The sequence below is a fragment of the Amblyraja radiata genome, chromosome 7, assembly GCF_010909765.2.
Source record: "Amblyraja radiata isolate CabotCenter1 chromosome 7, sAmbRad1.1.pri, whole genome shotgun sequence".
Lineage (NCBI taxonomy): Eukaryota > Metazoa > Chordata > Chondrichthyes > Rajiformes > Rajidae > Amblyraja > Amblyraja radiata.
This window is the reverse complement of record NC_045962.1, coordinates 6487883-6496817: the sequence shown is the minus strand read 5'-3', so window position 1 is coordinate 6496817 and position 8935 is coordinate 6487883. Positions and strand designations below refer to the sequence as shown.

The 8935-nt window shown below is 45.0% G+C and overlaps 1 protein-coding gene across 2 annotated transcripts in view; it reads right to left on the bottom strand.

Annotated features, from left to right (window-relative positions):
- The window catches only part of LOC116974987 (collagen alpha-3(VI) chain-like), a 74538-nt gene extending 65947 nt beyond the window's left edge, over positions 1-8591 (bottom strand). For both annotated transcript variants that reach the window (XM_033023627.1, XM_033023628.1), the window contains exon 1: positions 8493-8591. The gene's annotated coding sequence lies outside the window, so the exon portion shown is untranslated. The remainder of the gene's footprint in view (positions 1-8492) is intronic.
- Positions 8592-8935: the final 344 nt, after the last annotated feature.

The following is an 8935-nucleotide window of genomic DNA, read 5'->3' as shown; positions in this document are numbered from 1 at the left end:
AGAAGAGTTTAGAAGAGTTTGAAAAAATGTCATGTTGAAGACTTCATTCGATGATGTAGAAGACCTCCTTCGACCTCCTTCGACTATGTTGAAGACTAGCTTCGACTAGCTACGACTAGCTACAACTAACTCAGAGGCACCACATTCCTGGGGTAATTCATGTAAACCTCCTCTGGACCCTCTACAGAGCCAGCACATCCTTCCTCAGATATGGGGCCCAACATTTGCTCACAATATTCCTTACCAGAACCTTATAGAGCCTCAACATTACATCCCTGTTCTTTATACAAGCCATCTTGAAATAAATGCTAGCATTGAGTTTACTTTCATTACTACTGATTCGACTTGCAGATTAACTTTTTGGGCATCCTGCCAAGTCCCTTTGCACCTTCGATTTTTGGATTCTCACCCCATTTAGAAAATCGTCTTTGCCTTTATTCTTACTATCAAAATGCATGACTCCACACTTTGTTACACTATATTCCATCTGCCACTTCTCTGCCCACTCTCCCAACCTGTCCAAGTCCTTCTGCAGAGTCCCTGCTCCTCTACTTGTGTTGCTACTTTCAAGGAACTATCGACTTGGCCCCCTTCGGTCCTTCTGAACATCGATGCTAGTAAGGGTCCCATCATTAATCGCATACTTTCCCCTTACATTTGACCTCCCAAAGTGCTACAGTGGCTTAAACTCCATTTGCTATTTCTCCAACCATGTCTGCAACCGATCAAATTCAAGCTGTATCTTATAATAACCTTTTTCACTGCTTGGAACTCTACCTATTTTTGCGTTGTCTACAAACCTGCTAACCAACCCATCTACATTTCCGTCTATAAAAAACAAACTGCTGGATAAACTCAGTGGATCAAGCAGAATTTGTGGAGGGAAATGACCAGACAATATTTTGGATCTGGGCCATACTTCATTTCCCTCCATAGTTCCTCCAGCAATTGGTTTGTTCTTCAAGACTCCAGCGTCTGCTGTGTTTTTTGTCCATATTTTCATCCTGGCCACTTACATACACATGGGTGTCATTCTAGTTGGAGGTCGGTGACCTGTTTTGTCTTCTATGGGCAAGTCAATTCTGAATCTACCCCTTTGTCTCTTTGGTGACCCTCGGATCGGACTTTACTGGCTTTACCTTGCACAAAACGTTATTCCCTTATCATGTATCTATACACTGTAAATGGCTCGATTGTAATCATCAAGATTATGTCTGAAGAAAGGACTCGACCCGAAACGTCAATCTTTCCTTCTTTCCAGTGATGCTGCCTGTCCCGTTGAGTTACTCCAGCATTTTGTGTCTACCTTCGATTTCAACTAGCATCTGCAGTTCTTTCATTGATTGTAATCATGGTTTGTCTTTCCGCTGACTGGATAGCACACAACAAAAGCTTTTCACTGTACCTCGGTACACGTGACAATGAACTAAACTGAACTGAACCGAATCCAAACAATCAAGTTACCATGAATCCCACACATTTTAATTCTCCGAATCAGCACCCCACGAAGGACCTTAGCAAATGCCGTCCGAAAGCCATGTAGACAACATCCACTGCCCTACACTTCTTAGGCTCCCTTCGGTCATGGCTGACCATGGGTGTCTCCAGGATGCAATTCCCAATATGGAGGACGCCTGTGCGTGACTTTGTTTAACGTGGGGAGACTGGTGCACAGACAGCCACCTTGACAGATCTGGGTCCTTGACAGATCTGGGTCAGGATCCAGTGGCTTGGAGTCCAAGTCGACCGGAGACCCTTTTCTATTGCAGCCTTCATCCGCCTTCCCAGCCGTTGTGACGCTCCACTAAGGTCAGCCATTGTCCTCCGCCTGCTTTCTTTATATTTAGTTCAGTTCATTTCAGACATACAGCGTGGAAAGAGGCCCGATGTGGAGCCTACGCCGACCATCAATCGCCCATACACTAACACGACTACAACACAGGGCGGCACAGTGGATCAATGCTAGAGTTGCTGCCTTACAGTGCCAGAAATCCAGATTCAATCCCGACTACGGTGCTGTCTGTGTGGAGCCAATTAACCTGCACATCTTCGGAATGTGGGAGGAAACCTGCAGCTGGAGAAAACCCTTGTGCGCACAGAGAGAAAATACAAACTCCGTACAAACAGCACCGTATTCAGAATCAAACCCCGATCTCTGGCGCTGTGAGGCAGCAGCTCTATAGTTGTGCCACTATGCAGAGAAGCTGTCTGATTTCATCCTGTCTAGTAATGTTGTGATCTGTCTTGCCACAATTTAGTACCTTCCCCTAAGGTCCAGACTTGGTGATAGCTCAACAATACTAGATGGCAGTGAAGACAAGTACAGAAGGAAGGACAAATAACTGAGGTAACAGCTTTGGATGGAAACATGGTCATACCAAGAAGCCATAGGTATCATAGAGGGGGAACAGCGAGAGGGGGGGTCTCACCGAAATCCTGGCAAAGTGGGCATACTTTAAAACTGGAGTACTTAAAATGGCGGCGCCTCGCGGCAGCGGCCCCTGCAGTCCGTCTGTCCTTTTAAAAAAATGTTGTCCCGTTCAATGTGTAGTTTGCTGTGGTTTTTATATTGTTTTTGTGTATATGTGGGGGACGGGGGGCGGGGGAGGGGGGGACGGGGGGTGAAACTTTTAAATCTCTTCCCTGCACGGGAGACCTGGCCTTTTCCCTGTCGGATCTCCTTTGTCGTTGGGGCCTAGCACCGTGGAGCGGCCTCCAACCGGAACGACCTGGGGGTTCCAGTCGCGGAACCTGCAGACTTACCACCGTGGGGCTGGTCGGCCTCTGAGCGTGGGGAGCTATGGTGGCGCGCGGCCGCGGCCGCGACCAGACTTCAGAGCTTCGGAGGCTCCAGCTGCAGGCCTGTGGACGGTGACATCGGGAGCTCGCGGGCCCCTGGTGGGAGACCGCTTTTCGGAGCTCCCACGGCGGCAGCTTTTCCCACCCGAGTTGCAGGGCTAAAAATGATCCGGAGCGGGGCCTGACATCGCCCAGCGCGGCTTTAACGGCCGCGGGACTTGCCATCGCCCGCCGGGGGCTTTGACATCAGGAGAGGATGGAGAGCAGGGGAGAGACAAGACTTTGCCTTCCATCACAGTGAGGAGGAGATTCACTGTGATGGATGTTTGTGTGAATTGAGTTGGTTGTGTGTCTTGTAAAATTGTTTATTTTTGTTGTATGGCTGCTGAAACCAAATTTCCCACCGGAAAAATAAGGTTCATTGAATTGAATTGAATTGAATTGATACTTTGAGGAGATTTTGGAGCGGACATGTACAATGGAGACACAATAGACTCTAGAAAGTAGAATTTGGAGCAAACTGCTGGATGAAGTCAGTGGGTTAGCCAGCATGTGTGGGGGGAAATGGACAGATGATGTTTCAGGTTAGCATCTTTCTTCAGAATGATGGAGTGAAGGGAAGATAGTTGAGAGAAAGAGGTGAGGGGAAGGGGCCGGGCAAGAGCTAGCAAGTGATAGGTAGACACTAAACTGGGATATGGCCCCAGCTATCTATGTCACATAAGGGACCAGGTACGAAGTGCGCCTCGCTGCTCCACTCAGGTAGTTCATGATCAATGAGAAGTCCAGGGTTACAGGGAACCCTTCACATGAAGGGCAGTGGGTGTATGGAACAAGCGGCCAGAGGGTGTAGCGAGGCTGCGAATATCCCAACGTTTAAGAAGCAGTTAGACAAGTGAATGGGTAGGACAGGTTTGGGGGGATATGGACCAAGCACAGGCAGGTGGGATTAGTGTAGCTGGGACATGTTGGCCGGTGTGGGCAAGTTGGGCAAGTGTCTGTTTCCACACTGTATCACTCAATGACTATGATACAGAAAGAGATCAGATGCATTGTCATCTGACCTCCAGCTGTCTCCCTTACTGCCATACAAATACTTTAGAGATGCCTCCTTTCAATTGCCAACTGGGCAGAGCCTCAGCACTGGCTGAGACCCATTCATTGCTGAGGACCTGCTAGACCTCGACATCTAACTCCCAGGACTGAGGAGTCAACTGTTTCACACTGTGCACCCAGCCCAGCGTATATGGCAGGCAGAGGCCGCAGATGGTGACCATGGGTGGCAACCTGAATCGGGTGCTTGGTTTGGGAGCAGCTCTGTCCAAGACAGTACAAAAGGTAGTGGTTTTGCAGATAGTGAAGATGGTTGGGAAAAATTGCAGCAGGATCTCGATCGATTGGCCAGGTGGGCGGAGGAATGGTTGATGGAAATTAATTCAGAGAAGTGTGAGGTGTTGCAATTTGGGATATTGAACAAGGGCAGGACCTGCACAGTAAATGGTAGGCCTGTGGGTAGTGTTGTAGAGCAGGGGGGTCTAGGAGAGCTGCCAGAGGAGGTAGTTGAGGCTGGGACTATCCTATTGTGTAAGAAACAGTTGGACAGGTACATGGATAGGACAGGTTTGGAGGGTTATGGACCAAGAGCAGGCAAGTGGGACTAGAGTAGCTGGGACATTGTTGGCCAGTGTGGGCGAGTTAGGCCGAAGGGCCTGTTTCCACACTGTATCACTCTATGACAATATGACTCTATGGCAGCAAGAAATTGTAGTGAATTGTGGACGCAGCCCAGACCATCACACAAACCAACCTCCCTTCCATTCATACTCGGCAATGAAGGACGAGTCGCAGTCTGGCCACTCCCTCTTCTCCCCTCTCCCATTGGGCAAAAGGTACAGAAGAGTGAAAACGCAGTTTCTGAAGAAGAAGGGTTTCGGCCCGAAACGTCGCCTATTTCCTTCGCTCCATAGATGCTGCTGCGCCCGCTGAGTTTCTCCAGCACTTTTGTCTACCTTCGATTTTCCAGCATCTGCAGTTCCTTCTTAAACACGCAGTTTCTTCCCAGCTGTTATCAGGCAACTGAACCATCCCACCACAACCAGAGAGCAGCACTGAACTACTGTCCCCCTCATTGTTGACCCTCGGACTATCCTTGACTGGATTTTGTAGGCTTTACCTTGAACTAAACATTATTTGATAATCTGTACACTGTAAATGGCTCGATTGTAATCATGTATTGTCTTTCTGCTGACTGGATAGCACGCAACAAAAGTTTTTCACTGTACCTAGGCACACGTGACAATAAACTAAACTGAACTGAAGCCAACTTGATTTGGCTCCTTTCTAGAGCACTCATTCATTTGGTTCTTGAGAGAACCCAGTAAAAGCCGGGGAATAGAGAATAAAATGAAAACTTTAAAAAAAATCAAAATAACATTTCCAAAGTTTATTGATCCGGTTATTTTATTTGTAATTAAAATTCTCTGCAAGAGTTTCACTTGCATTAGCAGCATTCAGTTATTATGGTGTATTCCGTGTTTAATCCTATAAATGCTGTGAACAAAGGGAAGAGATAAGACTTGTGTCTTCCATCACAGTGAGGAGATGTTGGAGATTCACTGCGATGGATGTTTGTGTAAATTGTGTTAAGTGTGTGTCTTGGGTTTTTTTTGTAATGTTAAGACAGTAGAAATGCAATTTTGTTCAAACCAAGCTGTTTGAATGACAATAAAAGGCATTCTATTCTATTCTATTCTATTGGAATTGTATTGCTATACTTTAAGCCACCCCAGCAAGTATTTGGCAACGAAACACTGAGGAAAAGTATCAAGATCCCAATTTTCTCCAGTTTACATTTGCTACAAAATTGGCACTTGTGAGGAACAAGATTTCCATCAGCAGCCTGGCTTTAAAAATGATCTAAGCAGACATTTTTAATTCTATAATATGGAGTGAAAATTTTGCTCTTGGAACATTCCTCCCATCCTCTATATGTTTATTTCCAGATTCCTTCACAGCTGTTGCAGCAACTTAAGTTCTTACTATAGTGCTGAAACTTTGAAACAGTGCAGTCACACACTGAAGACAGTGTCAAACACCTGCACACAGTCTCAAGGGTGTGTAGGAAAGAACTGCAGATGCTGGTTTAAACCGAAGATAGACACAAAAAGCTGGAGTAACTTAGCGTGTCAGACAGCGTCTCGGGAGAAAAGGAATGGGCGACCTTTCGGGTCACGACCCTTCTTCTACGTTCAGTCACTCTGCACCTCTATTCCCACTATGAAGGCCTTAAAGCCCTCTGTTCCTTCCTCGACCGCTGTCATTTATTTTATTTTTAATATTTACAGGAGTTTTGGAAGAAGGGTCTCAACCCATAACGTCACCAAGTTCCTTTCTCCAGAGATGCTGTCTGACTCGCTGAGTTACTCCAGCTTGTTTTCTCACAAAGAGTGGTGAGTTTGTGGAATTCTCTGTCTCAGAGGGCGGTGGAGGCAGTTTCTCTGGATGCTTTCAAGAGAGAGCTAGATAGGGCTCTTAAAATTAGCGGAGTCAGGGGATATGGGGAGAAGGCAGGAACAGGGTACTGATTGGGGATGATCAGCCATGATCACATTGTATGGCTGTGCTGGCTCGAAGGGCCGAATGGCCTACTCCTGCACCTATTGTCCATTGCCTTTTGTCTATTGTTGTGTCTGTCTAAGACCTCATGGATGCCTGACTGGCAATATGAGTGTGCATGGCAGGACAAATAAACGTTATCATATCCACACAGAAATACATATACTTGCTCAGAGTCGGGGAATCGAGGACCAGAGGACATAGGTTTAAGGTGAGGGGGGAAAGATTTAATAGGAACCTGAGGGGTAACTTTTTCCACACAAAGAAGTGGTGGGTGTTTGGAACGAGATGCCAGAGGAGGTAGTTGAGGCAGGTATTATCACATCGTTTAAGAAATAATGAGACAACTGGGAGGTCTGGATCGGAGTTGGAACCCCCGAGGCAGAATATGGAGGCGCGGGCAAACTGAATGGAAGTACATGGATAGGGCAGCTTTAGAGGGATATGGGCCAAACACAGGCATGTGCTTTACGGACATTTAAAGTGGTTTTTGTACAGCAGAAGAGATAACATCAGCGGATCAACAAACAACAGCATGACATATAAAACTTAGCATTATCCTGTGGCTGTGTGGACAATGTAAGAATATTTGCCCCTCCTTGAAACTATACACTGAGAACTCAGACAAAGCATATTACCATGCAGGATTTTGGTTTAGTTTAGATATACAAAGGGGAAACAGGCCCTTCGGCCCACTGAGTCCGCACCGACCAGCGATCACTGCACATTAACACTATCCTACACAGACTAGGGACAATTTACACATACACCAAGCCAATTAACCTACAAACCTGACGGTCTTTGGAGTGTGGGAGGACCAACGCAGGTCACGGGGAGAACGTACAAACTCCGTACAAACAGCACCTGTAGTCGGGATCGAACCCGGGTCTCCGGCGCTGCAAGCTCTATAAGGCAGCAACATGTTGGCCAGGGACATGTTGGCCAGTGTGGGCAAGTTGGGCCATGCTGTTTGACTCTAATCTCTCACTCACTGGGAGTGATCTAAAGGGAGAGCAGCTAGAAGTTGCCCTAAGAGAGGTCACTGCTCTTCTTTGAGTCATGGCATAGTACCTTTCAAATGCACCTGGAAGAGGAGACAGAGTCTTAACATCTCACCTGATAATACAGCAGCTCCCTCAGTACTGCAGCAAAGTAGATTACAGGCTCAATTCTCTGTTGTAATTGACGGCAAGCAGAGGCAAAAATTAGTTGGGTTCCTCCTCCCATCAACATTTGAACTCAGAACTGTTTCGCTGAGAGACATTGGATATTTCACAGAGAGATAAGGTTCATCTTGTGAAGGACCAACTACCCATGGAGTTAAAGGACAAGTCACTGAATGCAATTCTCAGCCACAAACTGGTTTTTGACCAAAGTGTTCTTAAATTTGAAATTTGAAATATAGATTTGAAAAATTCTCTTTTAAGGGGCCTTCTCTTCTATTTCTACTTTCCACTTTTTCTTTTTCTTTTATTTATTTATTTTTTTATATACACACTTCACGTTTTTCTACTCTCTACCATCTATTTTTCCACTTTTTCCCCTTTCTATTGTTTTCTTTTTCTTGTCTTGCTTACTTCCTTCTCATAACATAAAACTAGAGGTTGTACATAGAATGGATTATGGTATGACATAGTTGGCACCTAAAATTAGGTGCCACTGTATTGTTTTGTACTGTATTAACTTCTAATAAAATAAACAAAACAAAAAAAAACAAAAAATTTGAAATTCATTAATTTCAGAGAAAAGAGAAACTATGGAGATGGGGAAAGCTGCCTATTCACAAGGTGAATAATATTGAAAATATAACGCTTTACTTGTCTAACATGCTTTAGAACTGAATTTTTACATAATTTCCTGAAAATTGCCTTATACAACGTAAATAAATTACATTAGCAGCTTACTATCAAACTAATTATTTCCGACAGGGAACACATCTGAGTATGTCTCAGGTAATGCTGATAGTAGATTTTCAAAAATAAAATGAAACAAAATGATAAACTTAATAGTGGGCTTTGTAGCTTCTTAAAATGATGTTATTCCTGTGCTCTAATTAGAATTGTGCAACAGTCACTTACCGTCAAAGGCGTTCCAATAAAATAAATGTGTACAAGATGTTCATCTGTTGATCTCTTCTGGTGAAGTAAGTTGAGTCCGAGCTGCTTCTTTCAATTTCAAGGGTATTATATACAGTATTTTTTCTACTCAACTCAGAACAAGAGGCATGTACTAAGATGTACGTGACAATCATTGGTGGATATTTTGGGAGTCGTACATGCATGCCTTTGGCTTGGGTCAGAATTTATATTTCATTGTGTTTTTGGCTCTTTAGATACTTTGTGCCTCAGTCTGCCTTCATCTATTGCAAAGCATTCTTGATTGGTCTTTACTTTACAGAACCAAGTCCCCCATTAGCAATGTGAGGTTGTTATATCAATATCTGCTGGAAGGGATGTTATCATTGTTATGAAGAAACAATGTCCGTCAGTCTGAGGAAGGGTCTCAACCCGAAACGTCACCC